Source organism: Desmodus rotundus, chromosome 10 (genome assembly GCF_022682495.2).
Source record: "Desmodus rotundus isolate HL8 chromosome 10, HLdesRot8A.1, whole genome shotgun sequence".
In the NCBI taxonomy this organism is placed as follows: domain Eukaryota; kingdom Metazoa; phylum Chordata; class Mammalia; order Chiroptera; family Phyllostomidae; genus Desmodus; species Desmodus rotundus.
In genome coordinates this window covers 54,185,304-54,206,586 of record NC_071396.1, presented here as the reverse complement: position 1 = coordinate 54,206,586, position 21,283 = coordinate 54,185,304, and positions in this window count along the sequence as shown.

Here is a 21,283-nt window from a genome sequence, read left to right as displayed (position 1 = left end):
CATTATGTTTTTTTCCATACGATGGCTGTAGTAGCGCTTAGTTACTACATTGTTACTACATGCTAATTTGTCTAATCCTGACCATGACCTCACCTTCCACATAAATTCTTACCTTGTGTACTAACTCCATTCAAAACAATTTTGTTAGATTGTGTTGTGACAGCTGTCACATCAACATGCATTTAAAAAAACATCAAAATTGGTGAATTTTGTGCACCCATTTTAATATTGAAGATGGGAGAAAATATGCAGCATTTTTGGTGTATTATGCTTTATCATTTCAAGAAAGGTAACAACTGAAACAAACAAAAAAAAGATTTGTGCAGTGTACAGAGAAGGTGTTGTGACTGATCAAACATGTCAAAAGTGGTTTGTGAGCTTCTGGTACCATTGACATTTTGGCCAAATAATTCTTTGCTGTGGGGCTGTTTTCTGCACTGGAAGATGTTTAGCAGCGCCCCTGGCCTCTATCCCCTTCTAAGAAGCCAATAGCAGGAGATAGCTGACATACTTAAAATAACCAAATCAATAAAGTTATTGGTGAAAGTGAAAAATGTGGGTTTTTTTACAGAGAAAACCATACGGACTTTTTGGCCAACCCAATATTTCCTGCAGTGCTCCCTTTCCTAGCCCTAAGCCATAAGACAAACATTAGACTCTGAAGTCAGACCAAGTATCTGGGAACCTAAGAGCCAACATGGATAACTAATGTGTGTTGAGCATTTCCTGTAAGACAGGCCCTGTGCAGGTAGTTTATATGCACCATCTCTTTAAATCCTTACTGCCTCCTCTAGGTATTGTCCTTTTACCAGTTTTTAAATGAGCCAAGTGAGGCTCCAAGAGGTCAGTGACTGGTCCAAAGTTAACCCAGCTAGTAGGTGGTGGAACTAGACTCAAACCCAGGTCAGTTTGACTTTGAAGCCAGTGCTTTTGACCACTGTCCTTTATTTACTCAAGGAATAAAACTTTATATTGTGAAGTCATGGGTCAACCCTGTTTCATCTTGAACTTTATAAAAGATCAGCTAACTAAATGGTTACCTAGGATACTGCCTTATGAGGTCTTATACTTGGATCAAAGATGAAAAATTGATTTAGAAATTGCCTCCCCAGTTAACAACTCCCTCTCCTCTCCCAAGTGTTGTCAACTTCTGAGAAAAAGGAGGAACGAAATTTTTCACAAGTGGAAATGGGGCCATTGTTTGACCCTACTCATTGATTTGTGTGAACTTTTCATCTACTCTTAATGTGAGTTTAGCTGGGAACTGAACAAGCTGAATCATACCCTGAAACTTAGTAAAAGAAAAGAAAAGCTGTCAACTGAGGTCTTAAGTCTTAGGTGCATGGGCTTCTCTGGGGTGTATGGGCTTCTCTTGGGTGAATGGGCTGTCTGACCTTCCTGTTTCAAAGGATCAGGCTCCCCTGCCTGGGTTTCATGCCTCCAGAGCTTGTCTCTTGCCAATCTGTCCAATTCCAGTCCTCTCACTTTTTGAGGATCCAACAGGCCAGACCCTGCTTCTCTGCCTCTATGCAGGTTGTTGCCATCTTGTCTCCCTCACAGCCTGAAAATGCTAATTTGTCTAATCCTGACCATGACCTCACCTTCCACATAAATTCTTACCTTGTGTACTAACTCAGGGCACAAACTTTGGGGTTCAGAAGACCTGAGTTCAAATCTCAGAGATTCCATGTACTGCATGCTGTTAGGTAAATTGTTCAACTTCTCTGAGGATCACCTTTTCATATGTAATACTGTGAATAAGCAGACCTACTTCAGGAATTGTTTTAAGAATTAAGTGAAATAGCACTTGTGGAACACTTAGCTCAGAGTCTGGTATGTAGCAAATGATTATTAAATGTTATTTACCCGTTATGTTTCTTACTAAGAGGACTTTGTTCTAACCTGTCCTCTCAGAAAAACAAAAAGCAAAAGATTCGTAATATTCATTTGGGTGTGTGCTGATAAAGCAGGAATGGTTTTAAGAGACAGTGTATGGTAACTTGGCCGCCATAGTTGCCATAGCTTCTTCATTTCTATATTCACCATCTAGCTGGCCTTAGTGACATTTGACCAATAAAATGTGGCAGCAGTGATATTCTGGAACCAACAAGGAGAGGTTTAATAAAGCCTTAAACTTAGGTCTCGTGGAACACCTGCTTGAGGAACACTCACACTAGGAGAAGTTGACACCGTGTATGAAGCCCATCTATTCTACAACCACTGTGCTGTGGGAAACCCAGGCCACAGGGAGAAGACCAGGATGATAAGAAATCATAGTGAAACATGAAGAAAGAAAGTGACACCAAGGAGCGTGGAGATTCCACTCACCTGAGTAAAGTCTCCTTCTCAGACGTGGCTCCTCGAGACCCAGCCACTCTAACTGACACTTTGTAAGTCCTGAAACCATTAAACATCTAGAAGAAAAGCTACTTGACATTTGTCATGGCAATGATTTTTTGGATATGAAACCAAAAGCACAGACCACAAAAGCAAAATAAACAGGTGGGATTACATCAAACTAAAAATTTTCTGTACAGCAGAAGAAATATTCAACAGAATCAAAAGGCAACCTACAGAATGGGAGAAAATATTAGCAAACCATACATCTGATAAGGAGCTAATATCCAGAATATATAAAGAACTCATGCAACTCAGTAGCAAAAAACAACCCAATTTTTAAAATGGGCAAAGGTAGAGATTTCCAGCCAAGATGAAGGTGTAGGTAGACACACTGTGCCTCCTCACACAACCAAAAGAAGGACAACAACAATTTAAAAACAAAAAACAACCAGAAATGACAGAAAATCGAACTGTATGGAAGTCCAATAACCAAGGAGATAAAGAAGAAACATTCATCCAGACTGGTAGGAGGGGTGGAAATGGGCAGCTGGGCAGAGAGGACTCATGGCAAGGTAGCAGCTGGCAGACCCAGCAAGGTGGCAGATTGTGGAGTGGGGTGGGCAAAGCTGCAGCTGGCTGGAGAGACAACAGCTGGTGAACCAGGTGACAGACTGTGCAACCCAGAGTTCCAGCTCAGGGAAATAAAGCCTCAAACCATTTATTGAAAACACCTGTGGAGGTTTAGGAGGCAGCAGGATAAACTCCCAGCCTCACGGGAGAGGTCATTGGAGAGACCCAAAGGGGCCTAGAACATACACAAACCCACCCACTTGGGAAGCAGCACCAGAAGGGCCCAATTTGATTGTGGGTAGCGGAGTGACTGAAAACCGGCAGAGAGTGGAGCAAGCACCATTGCTCCGTCTTGGACCCCTCCCCCACATACAGCGTCACAGTGCAGCTATGAGCATTACCCCACCCTGGTGAATACCTAACTCCCCGCCCCTTACTATGTAACAGGCACATCAAGACAAAAAAAAAAATGGCCAAGTGAAAGAACAGATCAAAGTTCCAGAAAAAATACAACTAAACGACAAAGAGATAGCCAACCTATCAGATGCACAGTTCAAAACACTGGTAATCAGGAAGCTCACAGAATTGGTTGAATTTGGTCGCAAATTAGATGAAAAAATGAAGGCTATGCTAAGAGAAACAAAGGAAAATGTACAGGGAACCAATAGTGATGCGAAGAAACCTGAGACTAAAATCAACAGTGTGGACCAGAAGGAAGAAAGAAACACCCAACCAGAAAAGAATAAGAAATAAGAATTCAAAATAATGAGGAGAGGCTTAGGAACCTCCAGGACATCTTTAAACATTCCAACATCCAAATCATAGGGGTGCCAGAAGGAGAAGAGGAAGAACAAGAAATTGAAAACTTACTAGAACAAATAATTAAGGTGAACTTCCCCAATCTGTCAAAGGAAATAGACGTCCAGGAAGTCCAGGAAGCTCAGAGAGTCCCAAAGAAGCTGGACCCAGGGAAGAACACACCAAGGTTCATCATCATTATATTACCCAAGATGAAACAGAAGGAGAGAATCTTAGAAGCAGCAAGAGAAAAGGACACAGTTACCTACAAAGGAGTTCCCATAAGACTGTCAGTTGATATCTCAAAAGAGACCTTACAGGCAAGAAGGGCCTGGAAAGAAGTATTCCAAGTCATGAAAGGCAACGACCTACATCCAAAATTGCTCTCTCCAGCAAAGCTTTCATTTAGAATGGAAGGGCAGATAAAGTGCTTCTCAGATAATGTCAAGTTCAAGGAGTTCATCATCACCAAACCCTTATTATATGAAATGTAATCTAAGAAAAAGAAGATAAAAAATATGAACAGTAAAATGACAGCAAGTGCACAGTTATTAACAACCACACCTAAAACCAAAACCAAAGCAAACTAAGCAAACAACTAGAACAGGAACAGAACCACAGAAATGGAGATCACATGGAGGGTTATCAACAGAGGAGTGGGAGGGGGGGAGAGGGGGAAAAGGTACAGAGAATAAGTAGCATAAATAGTAGGTAAAAAATAGGCAGAGGGAGGGTAAGAATATATAGGAAATGTAAAAGCCAAAGAACTTATAAGTATTACCCATGGACATGAACTATAGGGGGGGGGATGTGGGAGGGAGGGGGTGAGCAGGATGGAGTGGAGTGAAGGGGGGAAATGGGACAACTGTAATAGCATAATCAATGAAATATATTACAAATAAATAAATAACAAATAAATAAATACCAAAAAATTAAAATGGGCAAAGGATCGGAGTAGATATTTTTCCAAACAATACATACAAATGGCCAACAGGTATATGAAAAGGTGCTCAACACCCTTGATCTTCAGGGAAATGCAAGTCAAAACCACAGTGACATATCACCTCATACCATTCAAATGGCTTTTGTCAGGAAGACAAGATGACAGTGTAGGCAAGGGTGTGGAGAATGGGAACTCTTGTACACTGTCCTTGGGAATAGGGATCAGCACGGCCATTATGGAAACAGAGTATGGAAGTTCCTTATAGGAAGAACCACCATACGATCCAGCAATACAACTTTTGGATATACAACCAAAGGAAACAAAATCAGTATTTTAAAAAGGTATTGCACTCCCATGTTTATTGTAGCATCGTTCACAATAGCCAAGATACAGAGATGACCTAAATGTCCATCAATGAATGAATTAACAAACATAATGTGGTATTCATATATAATGAAACATTATTCAGCCATAAAAAAGGAGGAAATCCTACCATTTGTGATAACATGGGTGAAACTAGAAGTCATTATATTAAGTAAAATAAGCCAGACACAGAAAGTCAAATACTTTATGATATCACTTAAATGCAGAATCTAAAATAGTCAAACTCACAGAAGCTGTCGTTTCTAGGGACTGAGAAGGAATGGGGAAAATGGTCAAAGGGTACAATCTTCCAGTTTTATAGTGAATAAGCTCTGAGTGAGGGATCTAAGGTACAGCATGGTGGCTATAGTTAGTTATACTGGGTTATATAAGTGAAAATTGCTGAGAGAGTAGATCTTAAGTGTTCTCGCCACATACACACAGAAGCAGCAACTGTGTGAGGCAACGACTATGTTCGTTAGCTCAATTGTGGCAATCACAGTGTGTACACAGATCAAGTCGTGTCGTGCACTTTAAATACATACAATTTTTATTTGTCACTTTTACGTCAATAAAGCTGGAAAAAATTAAAACCTATTTAGAAAATAAAGCATTAAATTTTGAAGAAGAAGCAATCCACCCAAACACATTCTACTCAGAGACCTGATCCACTGTGTTGGGATAGCTGGTTAGGCAGCAGCAGACAATGAAGCCTGGTCTTAGCCTTTTGAGCTGACATAATGGAAGATGGGCAAGGAGCAAGACAGTGTTGCAATGAATGTCTCCCTTGGTGTCTGATGTGGGAAACAGAAACAGCATTAGGTACCTGCTGGAGATTGTCTCAGTCTAGCTTTACTCCTTAAGACTGGCCTGGAAGCTATCTCTTCGTTATATAGAGAGATTTTATATACTAGGTAGTACAAGGTAAAATACTCAAGAAAAAACAACTGGAGTCAAAAACATAGGTTTACAATGTGCCTTTGCTACTTAGTGACCTTGGACGAGCTACCTAACATTTTAGAGTTTCTCTTCCCTCATTTGTAAAAGGGGATAATACTCATCTCTTAGGGTTTTATAAAACTTAGATGAGAACATGAACATAAAGCACTCCACAGGGAGCCAGGTACAGAGCAAACATTTGACAAATAGTAACTATAACTATTAATGCACATGTTCTCACTCTGATGATTCAACTTCTCTCCATGATTCCACAACAGAAAGCCTTGAACTTACTACACTATCTTTGGAAAATCTAGCCTAACTTCTGCCAGTTGGTTGGTACCACACCGTGTAGGCAATATTTACTTGCATTGGCAATACTTGTTCTCATGGACAGTGATTTTTCCAATCAGAACAAGAGGGGCTGAATCATTGGGAGATAATTCAGTTGCTGATGGGTTGTAATCAGAATATTATCGGGAGTTAGACTGCCATATTAAGGAGAAGAAGTTTCTGCTTTTTATTCACACTTCATGCCAGATTTGGACTGCCTTTATTTGCACTCAGTAGGTTCCTGTGATGATTACATCACGGTGTCGGTCAACACTCACAAGAGTATGAAGGACACATGGTGCCAGGTGACTGTTCTTACTCTCTTACTACCCTGTTGCACCCTGCATACACTACATCGTGGCACCTTTCGAGCAATTATTGCATGTCCTACAGTTCTCAGCCAGGGCCCAGTCCAGATGGCCTCGTAGTTCATGGGGATCATAAGGCCATTACACCTTCATATTGGCTTGTAGGTCCTACCAGGTTAAGCAGTAAGAAACATCCTTTTCAAAGACTGGAACAGGGCCATTTCTTAGGATGTGGAGAGTACAGGTCCCATAGGTGGTATTCATTCATTCACTCCACAAATTTTTATTTTAATGTTCACCCCAGGATATGCTTATTGATTTTTTTAAGAGAGAGAGAAAGGGAGAGAGAGAGAGAAACAACGATGTGAGAGAAACATCGATTAGTTGCCTCCCTTATGCACCCCAACCAGGGATGGAACCTGCAGCCTAGGCATGTGCCCTGACCAGGGATTTAACCCGCAACCCTTTGGTGCATGGGATGATGCTCCAACAAACTGAGCCACCCAGCCAGGACCCACAGATTTTTTTATTGAGGATCCACTACATGCCAGGCACCATGCTAGGTGCTGAGGATGTAGCATTGAACATTCTTGACTTTACACAAATAACCACAAATAATTTTCAAGAGAAGACACTTTTAAAAAATCACTCAACTTTTAAATAACTGCTATGAAAAGTAAATATTAGGGTACCGGTGATTAACCTGGGAGTAAGACTGAGTGTCCAGGAATGCCTCTCTGGGAAAAGAACATCCAAGCTATGGCTTGAAGGTTGAGTAGGAATTAGTCAAGAGAGAAGGATAAAGAGCTAAGAAGCAACAGCATGTGCAAAGGTCAGGCCCTGCCCCTTTGCTGGGTCTAGGGCAAGAGTGCAAATGGAGGGCCCAGGTCCAAAGTCCATCTATATTCCTTTTCTTCCACCTCACCTATCTGCATTCTGAACTCTGGGGGGATTTATGTTTATATATGTGGGAACCTGACCTAACCATCCAAGCTCTTAACCTGCACTGAAGAAAAAGAGCCACCCAGAGGTAAAACTCTGTGACATGGTATATCCAGGAGATGGCAAACCCTGAGGTGGGGCCTGTAACAGGCTCTCATAGTGGGATTCTGGGTCCCCAGAGACAAGCCTAGAACTGCAGGCATGACCAGGCACATCTTCCTACCCTGTGGTCGCTCTGCCCCATTGTGGAAATAAAGTCAGAAAAGGGCCAGAGTGAGTCTTTACAAAGTACATGGCCTGCCAGGGCCCTGATTGCTGGGCCTATGGATGGGACTGGCCCAAGCCCTGGGCAGAAGCTCTTAACCTACAGACTCTGTAACTTAGAAGTCTGGAGATGCATCAGTGAGCAACTCTTTGTGGAACCCAGTCCAAAATGGCATGTGAGCCCACGTGTGCGCGTGTGCCTGGAGGTGGCTCACAGTTTGCTTCAGCATTCTGAATCCATAATGCCCCACATGTGAACGGTCACGGGAATAATTCGAGTCTGTCCAGAGGACTCTGATCTTTGAGCTCAGAGCCTCCATGATTCTCAGACCACCTCTGCTCAGAAACCTGGCTCTCTAACCTGGGCCCGGCTGTAAAGAACCTAGGGGGAAAAGGATGGATAGGACAATATTTGGACATTAATTGAAATTTCAATTGTATGTTCTTCATATTCACATATGACCACTAAATATTTCAGAAAAACCGTATGTCAGTCAATGGGAAATGTATCTCACCTTCTTCCACAGCACTAAATTTCTCAGCAGCTAAGAAGGGCTGACACCAATATTTTATTGCTTCTCCCACAGCCTATTTTACAAGGAGAATAGGGTACTGGGGGGAAGTACATAAAAATGGGTGAAATCTAAAATCAAGGCATCTATTTCATTTAAGAAAATAATCTAATTTGCTGACAGATATGTCTTAAAATATCATTTTTGAGTTTCTTTTATTTTTTCTGGTGGGTAAATAGTGTTTACCCCTGTGCTTTCATTCATTTACTAAGAGGAACTTATTTAAGTTGTCCTCCTTGGTTTTGTCTAAAAGTAAGAACTAGTTATTTCTTAAAATTAAGAGAGTATGAGATTGTTCCAAATAGCTGAAGTGGCTTTAGAATTGGATTATCTTACATGGACTTGAATACAGTGCATTTAAGCTAAGGATGGTGGGACAGGAGTTCTCTTTTTCTAGGTTTATATGTTACAACAAAGAATGAGGTCATCACAACTCACAGAAGCTTTTCCCAAATCCCAAAGAGAATCATTCTTATAACCACTTCTTGGTCTGCCCACCACCAGTTTATGAAATAGGCTGTCAAGGTAGAGTTTCTATTTTTGAGTGGTTACTATATTCCAAGCCTCTGCTAAGCCCTTTATACACGTTAACTCCCTCTTCCACCTGTGAGAAAAGCAAAGCTGAAAGAAGTCAGTCACCTCAGTAGTAAGGGGTAGAATAGGTATTTGAACCCAGGTCTAATGGACCCCGAAGTCATTGATTGCTCTCAACCTCCATCGGCATATACAGAAGAAAGTGGCCCTCTTTTCAAAGAGCAGACTCATGCAGAGAACACTATGCAAGCATAAATGCACACAGTGCTCACAGTGTACACGAGCACTCAGGAAACCGGAAATGGGCTGATTAGTACCAGATGGGGCCCATAAGGGACAGTTTCATGTGTAGTCCTGCAGGGTGTGGACGCCAGAGTTTCTGCCGAAATGCGTACACTTGCTCCTCACTGCTCTGCCCTGCAGAGTCGCCTTCGGTAAACATTTGCCCAGTGCAGTTTTCAGGTAGGGATGAGATTGTGTGTGTGTGTGTGTGTGTGAGTGAGTGAGTGTGTGTGTGTTTTGAGAGTGGGGAAGGTCTGCCCAGGCATAACAGGAAGCTCCTTGCGTTCTCATGAATACACTACCATCTCCGGATGGGCCTATCAGACAGATGATCATTCTTTGAAAGGATGAAGGAAAATATCAGGTTGTGAGAACACTATTATGATAACGTTTAACAGCATTTTACTTCAGCAGTCTAAACAGAAAGTCTGCATTGGGAGAGTAGCTAATGACTACATCAATAATGATGACTGAGAGGTGTTGACCTTGATACCCAGACATCTTGGACACCTTACGTGCATTTGCTCAGGGAATCTGCAGACAATCCCAGGGGATGGCATCCCCGTTTTACAGATAAGGGCCCTGCAGCTAAGAGCTTCTGTGGCTGCTGGCCCAAGGGCACACACTGGGAAGTAGCAGAGCTGACACTGGAAGTCACAGCATTGTGATTTTTAGAGTCACAGCCCTGAGCACAAGCCGCCTTATGATGCCCAGCTCCTGCCCATCATGATGAGAGGCATGATAGCTCTCCTTTTCTGGTGAGGTCACAGGCAGTGTGACCAGCCTGGAAAACGGAGGGGTGAGACCATCAGGAGCTGCTTATCACTAAATGGTCCCAGTATCCTTTTCAGGTACTGCTCTCAATATACAGAGAAAATAAGTCCCAAAAAACCTACATCATTATTCTTGGGGGATGAAGCTTGAAGGAGTTACTTAATGGAACTGGGAAAATCACAGGTGTTAAAATAGGCCACCATGTCTCTGGTTTTACATATTTATAATGTTAAGGGCTATTGTCAATGCCAAAGCAACAGTCGGACACCAATATATGCAGTCATTCCTCAAAGAAAAGAAGAAACACAAGAAGTGAAGATCTCTCTACCCCCATCCCACCCCCAGCCCATCCCCTTCATGTCTTCCTATTGACATTCCTCCAAAATATTTGCAAGAGCAATCTATGGAAATCTATAAACTTCCTCAGCTGAGAACCTTGGTGCATTTGGTATGAAAGCCAATCACTGAAGAAGTATTTCTGTGCCTAGCCCTGGGCAAGGCACTTTGGGCACACAAAACATATTTACCTGCTTTTGATACATTTTCCACTTAGTATAATTTAATGATCACAAGAGCCTCTTGAGGTTGTTGCTATTGTGTGACCCTTTTCCAGAGGAGGACACTGAGGCTCAGAGAAACTGATGACTGAGTTTAGGAACAACTTCATAAGCAGTGATCTGCAGCCTGAAACCTGACCCGCAACCCTGAGTGCACAGAGGTATCACTACACCATAAGCACATGACTCTCAGGTGAGGAAGTGAGACTCCAAGAGGCCGCCCAGTGATTGGACCCTCGCCTTAGGTTGGCCTGACCTCAAAGCCTTTCTCACCCTAAATGCTCCCTGTTTTGGACATCAGTGGGTGTCTGAGCTCTGGGCAATGGAAATAGTGCCCTTTGCATTGCTATGACCAATCTAGGGCCTGATTTGTCCAGAAAATGTGGAGGATACTCAGTCTGCACGGTAGCTCTCACCTGAATAATGGTTGAACAGGAATGGTTCAAGTTTTAATTTGACTTTAAATCTGAGGATAAATGTGTTCATTCATTCCTAATGAAAGTCTAATAAGTACCAAGCTAGGCCATATGGCTTCATCTCAGTTTTCTACATGGCAAAAGTATCAGCCATGTTTAACACTCTAAGTAAACACAAGATGTTCTTTTTTGAGGCCTCCAGCATCATCCGGAGCTGACTCCAAGGAAACTTGACAGGTATTGTTATGAAGATACTCTTCAGCAGAGCGCAGGGAAAACAATTGCACAGATAACGGAAGGACCAAAAGTTTCCACTCGCTTTGACAATAAGAACTGAATAATGTGCTACAGGAGACATTGCATAGGGTTGGACAAATGTCCTGTAAAATTTCTTCCAACTCTAGATAGAGCCTCTGTGGGTTTCCCATTTCACTTGAAATTAGTATTCCATTCACCACTCCTGCATTGACAATGCTCTGTTGAAATGTCCCGTGATTTAACTGCATTTGAGATCTCAGCTTTAAAAACTGGGTGTAGCAGTGCCAGTTGTTGACAGCAAAGACTCTACATAATTGAAGTTAATGGAAGCGATAAGTCGGTGTGACCTTGTCCTAGGGCGACTGTGTACTGCAGTTCCAACTGGCCTAGTCCTCTTCAGTCCCACACATGCTTACACCCTGCCCTACGTAGATCCCAAATAAGTCTCATGAATAGTGCCTAAACATCCTCTCCTAAGTTAGGTGAAATTTGCATCCTTTTTGTCTAGCAATTATATGCACTCATTTCTACTATAAGTTGAGTGTTGAAGACCAATGAAAATATTTAAAATGAAAAATAAAAAGAAATACTACCCATTTGAAATAATCAGGGCTCATGGGTAAAACACTTGCTTGTAAGGCATGGTGCACTATTTTGGAAAAAGTGGCAAGAGAGCAGGCATTCTGTTTCCCTGGTCCCAGTCAGTACTTGCTGCATTCATCACTTCCGCATAGCACATTTATGGGCAGTTAAGATTCTCCCAATGTCCGCCTCTTCTCCAGAAGAACAAAAGAACCAGCACAGTATTAGGATGGAGTAAACAGTCAACAAATTCTGTTGATTGTTTGCCTAATGAAACAGGAAACTGCTGTAACTGTTTCTGTAAATGGGGGTGGCACCTAGCACAATGGACCAATGAATGACTAACATTACTAATGCTGAAATTTACTTTATGCCAGCTTTCACAAGGGCTCACTGGCTGGCTAGAGATGAGCTTAGGCAAAATACTATCTGGCTTAGTTAGTATCAAATTCTAAGTCCTTAAGTACAGGTTGGGATGTGTTACGGTTTCTCTCTGTGTGTGCACATATGTTTATGTATGTGTCTCATCATGATAGAGCCCCTAATTTCATTGTTTAGAGTCCAGGGCATCTGGAATGATTGTGAGGAGACAAGAATGGGGAAGTGAGCTTAGTGGGTTGAATTAGAGAATGTCTGGCTCATTGCTGAGTCTCTGCACACATTGCCTACCCACTCCCACTTTCATGCCCTTCTTCTGCCAATCTGTTCACTTTCCAACTACTAGGATCCATTTACTGAGCACTTACTGTATACCAGGCTTTACAGATGTTATTCTACTTGATCTTCAAAATAGCCCCCTGTAGACATGTACCCGCATCTGTGTTACGGATGAGGACATAAGACTTAGAAAGGTGAACGTGACAGGTGGAAGGCAGAGCATCATTTGATGGCTGTTTGGGTCCAAAGCCTGTGCCGTCATCACTGCTGTGGAACTTTACAGGACCTACCCTGTCCTACCGGACCACACCTTCCAATGCATCCCCTTAAAGGGTGAATAAGCTACAAACCACAGTTATGTACACATGACTGAAAATATCTTCTTTTGTATTTGTCAGTCTTCTAGACCAACATTTGAAGGTCTAGTATATGAAGGTCTTCTATAGCAGGAACTTGGCTTTCAACCTTCTCTGCAATACAATTTGATTGTATGGTGGGCTACAGAACCATACAGTCCAAGTGCAAATCCTAGAGCCACTACTCACTAGTTGTGTGACCTTAGGCAAATTACTGTACCTCATTCCCTCTCGTGCAAAATGGGTATCAAAGACATACCTTACAGGTGGATATTTTGCATTAGGATTAAATACATTAATACCTGTAAGACCTACAGCAAGCACATAATGGTTGTTAGCCATTATTTTCTCCTACATAAACACAGGTGTTCAGTTGTTGTCTGCCAAATAATTGAGTGCCCATAGAAGTAAATGTGGGATTTTATCACAAGGCATACAGTCATTTATTATTTGGGTTAGCCTTTAGCTGCCCATCCATCACATACCAGCACCTGGCTAAGTCCCTGACACAACGTGCTCAGTAAGTAATTGTTGAAGGAATTAATTAATGAACTAATCAACCAACCGATTAGCCAATTTTTTTTACCTACACACCAATCCTAGCACTTAGCAGATTTTGTTCTTTTTTAATGGAGCTTCGTCCTATACATGGTCGCTCTTCCCAGTTAACTTGTTTTCCAGAATTGTGACTGGACCTGATGTAAATATCGTCATGCCAAAGCAAATATTATCCATCATCTCTGACCAATGGAGGGTTGCCCTGGCTATGCCTACAAATGAAAAGAGGGAGTTTGACCAATGTATTTTGTAAACTAAACATTAGCCAGTCAAAAGAATGGCTGACTATGAGGGAGGTTGAATTTAAAACTTCCAAGTACTATTTAGCATTTAAAGTTTGGCTTTTCTCTTGTGGTGGTGTAAAGAAGATAAATGTGTACAAAACTGGTGATATCATGCTGCAGACTGTTACTTAATATTACCACAGTGCTACCAAGATTACTGTGCTTGTCTGTAAAAACTCCTCCCCTCCATAAAAATAACGTGATTTCTATTTAAATTTTGTGAAGTATAACACCCATGACAATGGCCAGCCTCATTGGATTTGCCAGTGCTGGGGCCGGTGAGACAAGCCAAATGCTTTGATCTGGTGCACAGGGGAGATGTAGACAAGGCAGCTTGCCGTGTTTGTTGTGAGGATGCAGGATCAGAGGGATATTCCACTGGGAAGACCTTATCGCTGTAAACAGAATAAAATGGGTCTCTGAGGCAGATATTCAGAAGAAGCAGTTTGTCTTATTAGTCTTTGCAGGAAATTGGTCTCAAAGATCATGGTTCCCCATATGTAATGAGTTGGCTTTGCTGGGAAACTGTTTATTTTCAACAGCCAACAAAGTTGCTTCATTGTTTTGCTGTTAATTATCTAAGGGTGCAGTTTAACTGAGATCAAAGTATTCAATATTTAAAGAAAAAAATGTCTAATTAGCTGCTTAGTACATAATTCCATTTCTTCCTAGCCAATGGGGATAACACAAGGCAGTGGTCTGATGTACTTACTTGTTGCCTAATTCCATCTGGAGGAGGGGACCGAGGAGCCTCTTCCAGTTATTAAATGAAAATTATGGAGGTGGAGGAATGTACACACGAAAGCAACACCCCAGGTAAGGGACAGTTCATTTGATGCAGAATGAGAAAGGATCTTTGAATAAGGGAATCACCTTAAGCTACTCAAGGTGGGACTTCAAAATATTTTTTCCCCAGGTGGAAAGAGATTCACTGAAATCCCTCCCCCCACCCCACCATTTTTGGTTGAGAGCTGAAAACGTGATAAAAATTAAAGTCATTAATTACATTAAGGAAGTATGACTGGTAGGGGTGTGTGTATGTGTGAATTACTGAATCCCTCTGCACATTTTACTGCAGTGAGAAACAAACAAACAAAAAGCCCAGCAATCAGTTCCAGGAGCTGGGAGAGTTCTGAAGGCCCCCTGCGCACATTTCTCCTTGGCCCCTCAACAGGCCTTCCAGAATCAGCCCTTTCCTCTCTCAGATCTCTCACACCCTGGAAGTCATAAGCCAATCATGGCAACTATGAAAATTATCACAGATCTACCTCGTCAGACTCTGGACGGTTTTTCCTTTTTAAAAATAGAAAAAGGTGAGTTTTGCTTCTAAATAAAATACATAACCCCTATGGACTGAAGTTTATCAAGTGCATTAGGTTTTGACAGGTGGAACAAATTGGTTGGGGTACTCACTCAAAAAGTTTACTCATTTTTTTAAAAATATTTTATTTATTTATTTTTAGAGAGAGGGGAAGGGAGGGAGAAAAAGAGAGAGAGGAAACATCAATGCGTGGTTGCCTCTCTCACCCCCCCCCCCAACTGGGGATCCTACCCACAACCCAGGCAAGTCACCTGACTGGGAATCTAACCGGTGACCCTTTGGTTTATAGGCCAGCACTCAATCCATTGAACCACACTAGCTGAGGCAAAAAAAAAAGTTTACTCTTGAGGGCAAGATCATATGTGCCCCATTCTCTGCTCTGTCTGCAGCTCCTAGAAAAATGTAAGGGCTATAAATCCTATCAAATATTTCATGGATAAATATTTTATGAATGAATAAATAAAATAATTTGGGGGTCAAATAAAATATTCCAACCTGTTTTTTTTAATGATTAAACGTAATAGTTAAGGCTAGCACTTGCTGAACATGTGCCACGTTCTGGACTCTGGGCTAAGAGCTTTACCTGTAGCATCTCCCAGATGGGCATGTTAAGTTCTTGTCATAATCTGACCTGGAACTCCTCAGTAGTGACATTACAAACCCCATGGGATAGAAAAGATGACAGGGGGGAAGGGACTGAGTGAGAGGATCAGAGAATGGGTGAGAAGTAGTGAATTAACCCCAGCATAACTCACAGGTACAGATTCCCCCCTTTCCTGAGGGTTTACTCGGCCACCCATATTTAATTGGCTTTCAGATTCACAGATTCAGAGGAGCTTCATTCAGTCCATCACTAAGATTCATTCCTTAATTTATTTCACAGAGGAATTTATTCAGTGCTGGCCATATACCAGACATGCTCCTGGGGACTCGGTAGTAAACAAGAACTGAACTTCTGCCTGAGTGGCTGCCCTTGCAGAGCTCCTAGTCTGCAGGGGACACCCACAAACAAAAGAAAGTTTGTAAATTTTTCAGTAACAGTGAAGCCACCACAGTAATCAATATAGCGGGGTTATTGGTGAAGGGACAGGCACGTAGATCATTAAAACAGAACAGAGAACCCACACAAATATGGCCAATTTATTGTTTGAATAAACTTCTTGCTTTGAAGTAATTACAGATTTATAGAAAAGTTGCAAAGGCAATACAGAGTTCTCACATATGCCTTTTTCAGGCTTCCCTAATGTTAACATCTTATATTTCCATGGTACATTTTGCACAACTGAAAAATTAACATTGGTATAACGCTATTAACCAAAGTCTAGACTTCATTTGATTTCATCACAGTTTTTCCACTAATATCCTTTCTGTGTCTCAGAATCTAATTCAGGATACTACATTGCAATTGGCCAGTTTATTTTTGCCAAAGATGCAAAGGCAAGTAAATGGAAAAATAGGGTTTTTTTCAACAAATGGTGCTAATGTGTGTGTGTGTGTGTATGAATAAACCTGAACCTAAACCTTACACTTTCTATGAAAAACTTAACATAGATCCATTTACATAGATCTAAATGGAAAATGTAGAGCTATAGAACGTTCAGAAGGAAACATTTGAGAAAATCTTTATGATCTTGGGTAAGGCAGAGAGATCTTATAAATCACACCAAAAAAAAATCCATAAAAGAAAACTTGTGGAGTTCATCATCAAAATTAGAAATTTTTATTTGCAAAATACGCTGTTAAGAGAATGGAAAGACAAGACACAGACTGAGAGAAAATATTTGCGAGAAAATTATGCAAAAAGGACTTATGTTCAAATATGTAAATAAATCTCTCAATTCAACAGTAAGAAAACCACCTACCCAATTAAAAGTGGGCAAAAGTCTTAATCAGGCACTTCAGCAAAGAGAACATATGGATGGCCATTATGCACGTGAAAAGATGTGGAATATCACCGACCAGTAGGGAAATGCAAATTAACGCCATTATGCGATACCTCTGCCCACCTATTAGAAGCGCTAAATTTTAAGACGTTGACAATGCTAACTGCTGGTAGGGATGTGGAACAACTAGAACTCTCACACATTGCCAATGGTAACACAAAATAGCATTCTGAAAAATAGTTTGGCACCTTATTACAAAGTCAAAAATACACTCATCATATGAGCCAGAAATCCCACTCCTGAGTATTTATAACAGAGCAGGGTGCAGCAAACTATGGCCAGCAGGCCAAGTCAAGCACACTGCTTACTTTTGTAAATAAAGTTTTATTGGAACACAGCCATACTCATTCTTTTACTTACTGTCTATGGCTGCTTTCACATTAGTTGTGACAGAGACTACATGGCCCATAAAGCTATACAGAAAAATGTGACTGTCCCCTGATCTACAGAAATGAGAACATATGTCCACCTAGAAACCTATGCGTAAATGTTTTTATAGCAGCTCATTTATAATTGCCAAAAACTGAAACAACCAAAATGCTCTCCAACAGATAAATGGCTAAAGAAATGTTGGCACACTCATACAATGGGAGTATTTAAAAGTGGCAGTATTTGAAAGGACTGCTATTAGCATAGGCAACAACTTTGAGACTTGCAAAGGCAATATGCTGGGTGAAATACACCAGTTTCAAAGGTTACGTACTCTTCAGTTCCATGACTCTGACATTTTTGAAAAGACAAAATTCTAGCAGTGGAGAACAGCTGAGTGGTCACCATGGAACATGGGTGGTGGGAGGGTGTGACTACAAAGGGCAAGTGTGTGAAGTTTATGTGGTGATGTAATCGTCCCCTCTCCTAATTGTATCGGTGGTTTCCTGAATCCAGGTGTGTGTCAAAATTCATAGAACTGTACACCAACAAGGAAATTTCACTGTATGTTAATTGAAAAAAAATTTTTTTAAAGGTGACACTACCTGTTTAAGGCCACAGAAGTAATCAGGAGTAGACTTGAGGTTCTCATGCACCTGTCTGTGTCTCTCACTACCTTTCACCCAGTGCACTCTGAGGGCTAAGTCATCTCCCTGCTGTCACTTCCTGCACAAGTCATGGCGGCTGTGTTGACACTTGGATGACCCTTGTTCCCTTTGGGCTGTATACCTACTAAGCATTGTACCTGAGGCCAAAGCCCCTTGCCTGTTCCCCAGGGTCATGAGGTATCTGGCTCTCTGTCTATTCCTTTGTGTGGTTTTGGGCAGACTTGAGTACCCCCGGCCCTAGACACCCACAGCTCCGTACTCCCACCAGCAGCCAGGCACTCATCAACATCGTCACCACCACACTCATCACATCTTACAGTTTTCAGTGTTGTTTTTTACCATTTTCAAACAGCTCTCATTTTTACTTGAACTTCTCAACTACTCAGACAGAGAGATGGGTTGGGCAGAAATTATTTATCCACATTTTATAACAAAGAAAGTGGAGTCTTAGCCAGATTAAAGAATTTCTCCGAAGTTACAAGGTAGTCATGATGGAGGAGTGTTTGGACTCTAAGAAATCTGACTCCAGCACACACTGCTCTTTCCACTACTTAGTGTTTTGTTTTGTTTTGTTTTGTTTTTTTATACAGGTTATTCATGACTTTTGCTGAAACCCTCTCTGGTGCAGATTGTTGAGCTGTGGGGTAAAGGCATTGGCAAAGCTGTTGTGTGAAATGTACCTTAGAAGGAAATCTCATTGATAAATGGGTGCTCTTCTGAGCTTATCGACCCATCTGACTGTTCTCTGAGGTCTGCTGAGGCCAGAGCTCATGAGTTTCATTCATCAACTGAAGTCCTCTTAGAGCTTTGCCTTCTGAAACTGAACCCCATCTTACTTCCTTAATTTGTCCCTTCAGCAAATAGGCCACAGCAAATAAAGTTTCTATCTCCCATTATTCTTGAAGAGGAAAGTCAGGTCACCTGAACAAACATCTCGGGCCTGCCTGATGTGTCTTTTGATAAAAATTCTTCCAAATTCTTAATAAGAATTAGTCATCATGTTAGATCAGGTGATTACCAACCTTGCCTTTTCATTGTTGTTCATCCTCCTCCCAAATGTATGCTTAAAACAGGTTTTCCTAAAGCATTCAAACCTAGAAGCAGAAAGCATGTATTTCTCACATAGTGAACAACAGATCTTTAAATGAAAAGGTAAAAATTATTTGAAGGCCAAAAAATAAAGTATATGATGGTCCTCAAAGCCAACCTGAACGTTGTTTATTCTGAACGGAACCTAAGACCCAGGGGATGACACCCTAGTGTAATTAGCTGTCCAAATACAAGGAACAGATGAGCAGATCTAGGAGACAGTCAGTTCCCACTCCTTCCCTTCTGGGTGCACCTTCTCTCCAGTTTTCATACACCACAGAGCAGGATGAACAGGTACAGGGGAAATGGTGCAGGAGAGTCAGTGTGGAGGCAGGCTTGCAGGGGCTGGCATCACCAGGTAATCTGCGCTCCATGAGCCAGACTGTAATTCCATTAGCTCGCTGTTGTCTTTGAAAGTGCTAAATGTCTGCAGCTTCCCCCAGGCAGGTGATTCAGCACCTTGTACAGCGAGGGCCAGATCTGCCTGAAATTTCACTCTTGTGCAATCAGGTTATTGTCGCTGAGTCAAAAGGAGACATGATGCTGTGTGTACGTGTCAGTGTGCGTCTGCATATTTCCTTACCGGGGTGCTTGTTTTTTTTCTCCTCTCTGAAAGATATTGGTTCATTATATCTGACTCTTGTGACATTCATCCCTATTACTCACCCTTAAGGACCTGTTTCCAACCACTGCTGGAGGTGGAACCAGAGAAGAATTACACACACAAAATGATTTCTGGTTTTAATTTTAATGGCAACTGCAGTCTCTTTCTCTATTCAATTATTTTTCTTGGAAATAATTCCTGAATGTCTAGTTTCAGGGAGAAACCATTACCAAATAAACATGATATCAAGTTTGTATTACTGTAATGGGGATGACATTTAGTACTATCAAATCCTGTTACTATGGCTTACGGCGATGAATAAGAGAAAGAATACAAATTCACTAGTTATTGTAAGTTACATGGAAGAAGAAATGTGATTTTGGATACATATGTACAATTTGGTCTACCCATTTCATAAACACCCACACAGGGCATGCTGTGGGGAGGAGGAGACCCCCTATCCATGCTCATTCACTCAGTCACAGGGAGCAACAGAGGGTTGTAGAAAGTTTGTCAATGCCATAAGGTATAAAATGCTGTTCTTCCTAGTGACAAGCTCACTCTTTCTCTCCCTCTCCCTCTCCCTCTCTTTCTTCCTTCCTTTCCTTCCTTCCTTCCTTCCTTCCTTCCTTCCTTCCTTCCTTCCTTCCTTCCTTCCTTTCTTCCTTCCTTCCTTCCTTCCTTTATCATTTAAGTATCATTTGGTATACAGTATTGTATTAGTTTATTAGTTTCAGCTGTATAATATAGTGATTTGACATTTTTATGCCTTAAATGGGATCACCCCACTAATTCCAGTAATCATTTGTCACTGTGCAAATGTGTCACATTATTGTTGACTATATTCCCCTTCACCTTTTTCACCTATCCTCCCATCCCCTCTCTTCCGGTAACCATCCTTTTGGGCTTTGTTTCTATGTGTCTTTTTTGTTTTGTTTTGTTTGTTTATTCTTTTTTAAGATTCCACACTTTTTTTTGAGCATCTCTTATGTACCACACACTGAGAATACAGCAATGTGAAAATAAAATCTCTGTCCTCCTGGAAGTTATATTCTAATGGGGGACATTCATTAAACAAGAAAGAGGATAATTACAAAGAGTAATTACTGTTATGTGAAAACTAATAGGGAGACACGATCAAGAATAATGAGGAAAGAAGAGTGGGAGAGAGGCTATGTTAGGCAGGGTGGTTATTGCGGGCCTATCTACGGGGTCGCATCTAGGCTGAGATGAAGGAAGAAGAGCCAACCACAAAGCGAGCACAGGGAAGAGTACTCCAGGCAGAGAAAATGACTAGTGCAAAGGCAAAGGCTGGCCTTGGAGGCATAGGAGAGGGATCAGGCTGGGTGGAATGTGGAGAACCAAGTGGGCGATGCGATTGGAGTCACACAGGGACGTGTAGACCATGGTGAAGGGTTGGCTTATTTTAAGTGCAGAGAGAAGGGTTTTAAATAGGACTGACCTGTTATCTGACAGCCACTCATTCTGGCTGCCAGGAGGAAGAAGGGTTGTGAAAGAGAAGGAGAGTGAAAGCAGAAAGAGCCTTTAGGAAATAACTGTGATTATGCAAGAAAGCGAGACATTGAATGAAGAGTAGACATATATATATAATATAGGAAAACAAAGGGTCTGCTTATTAATTGGATGTGAAGGATGAGG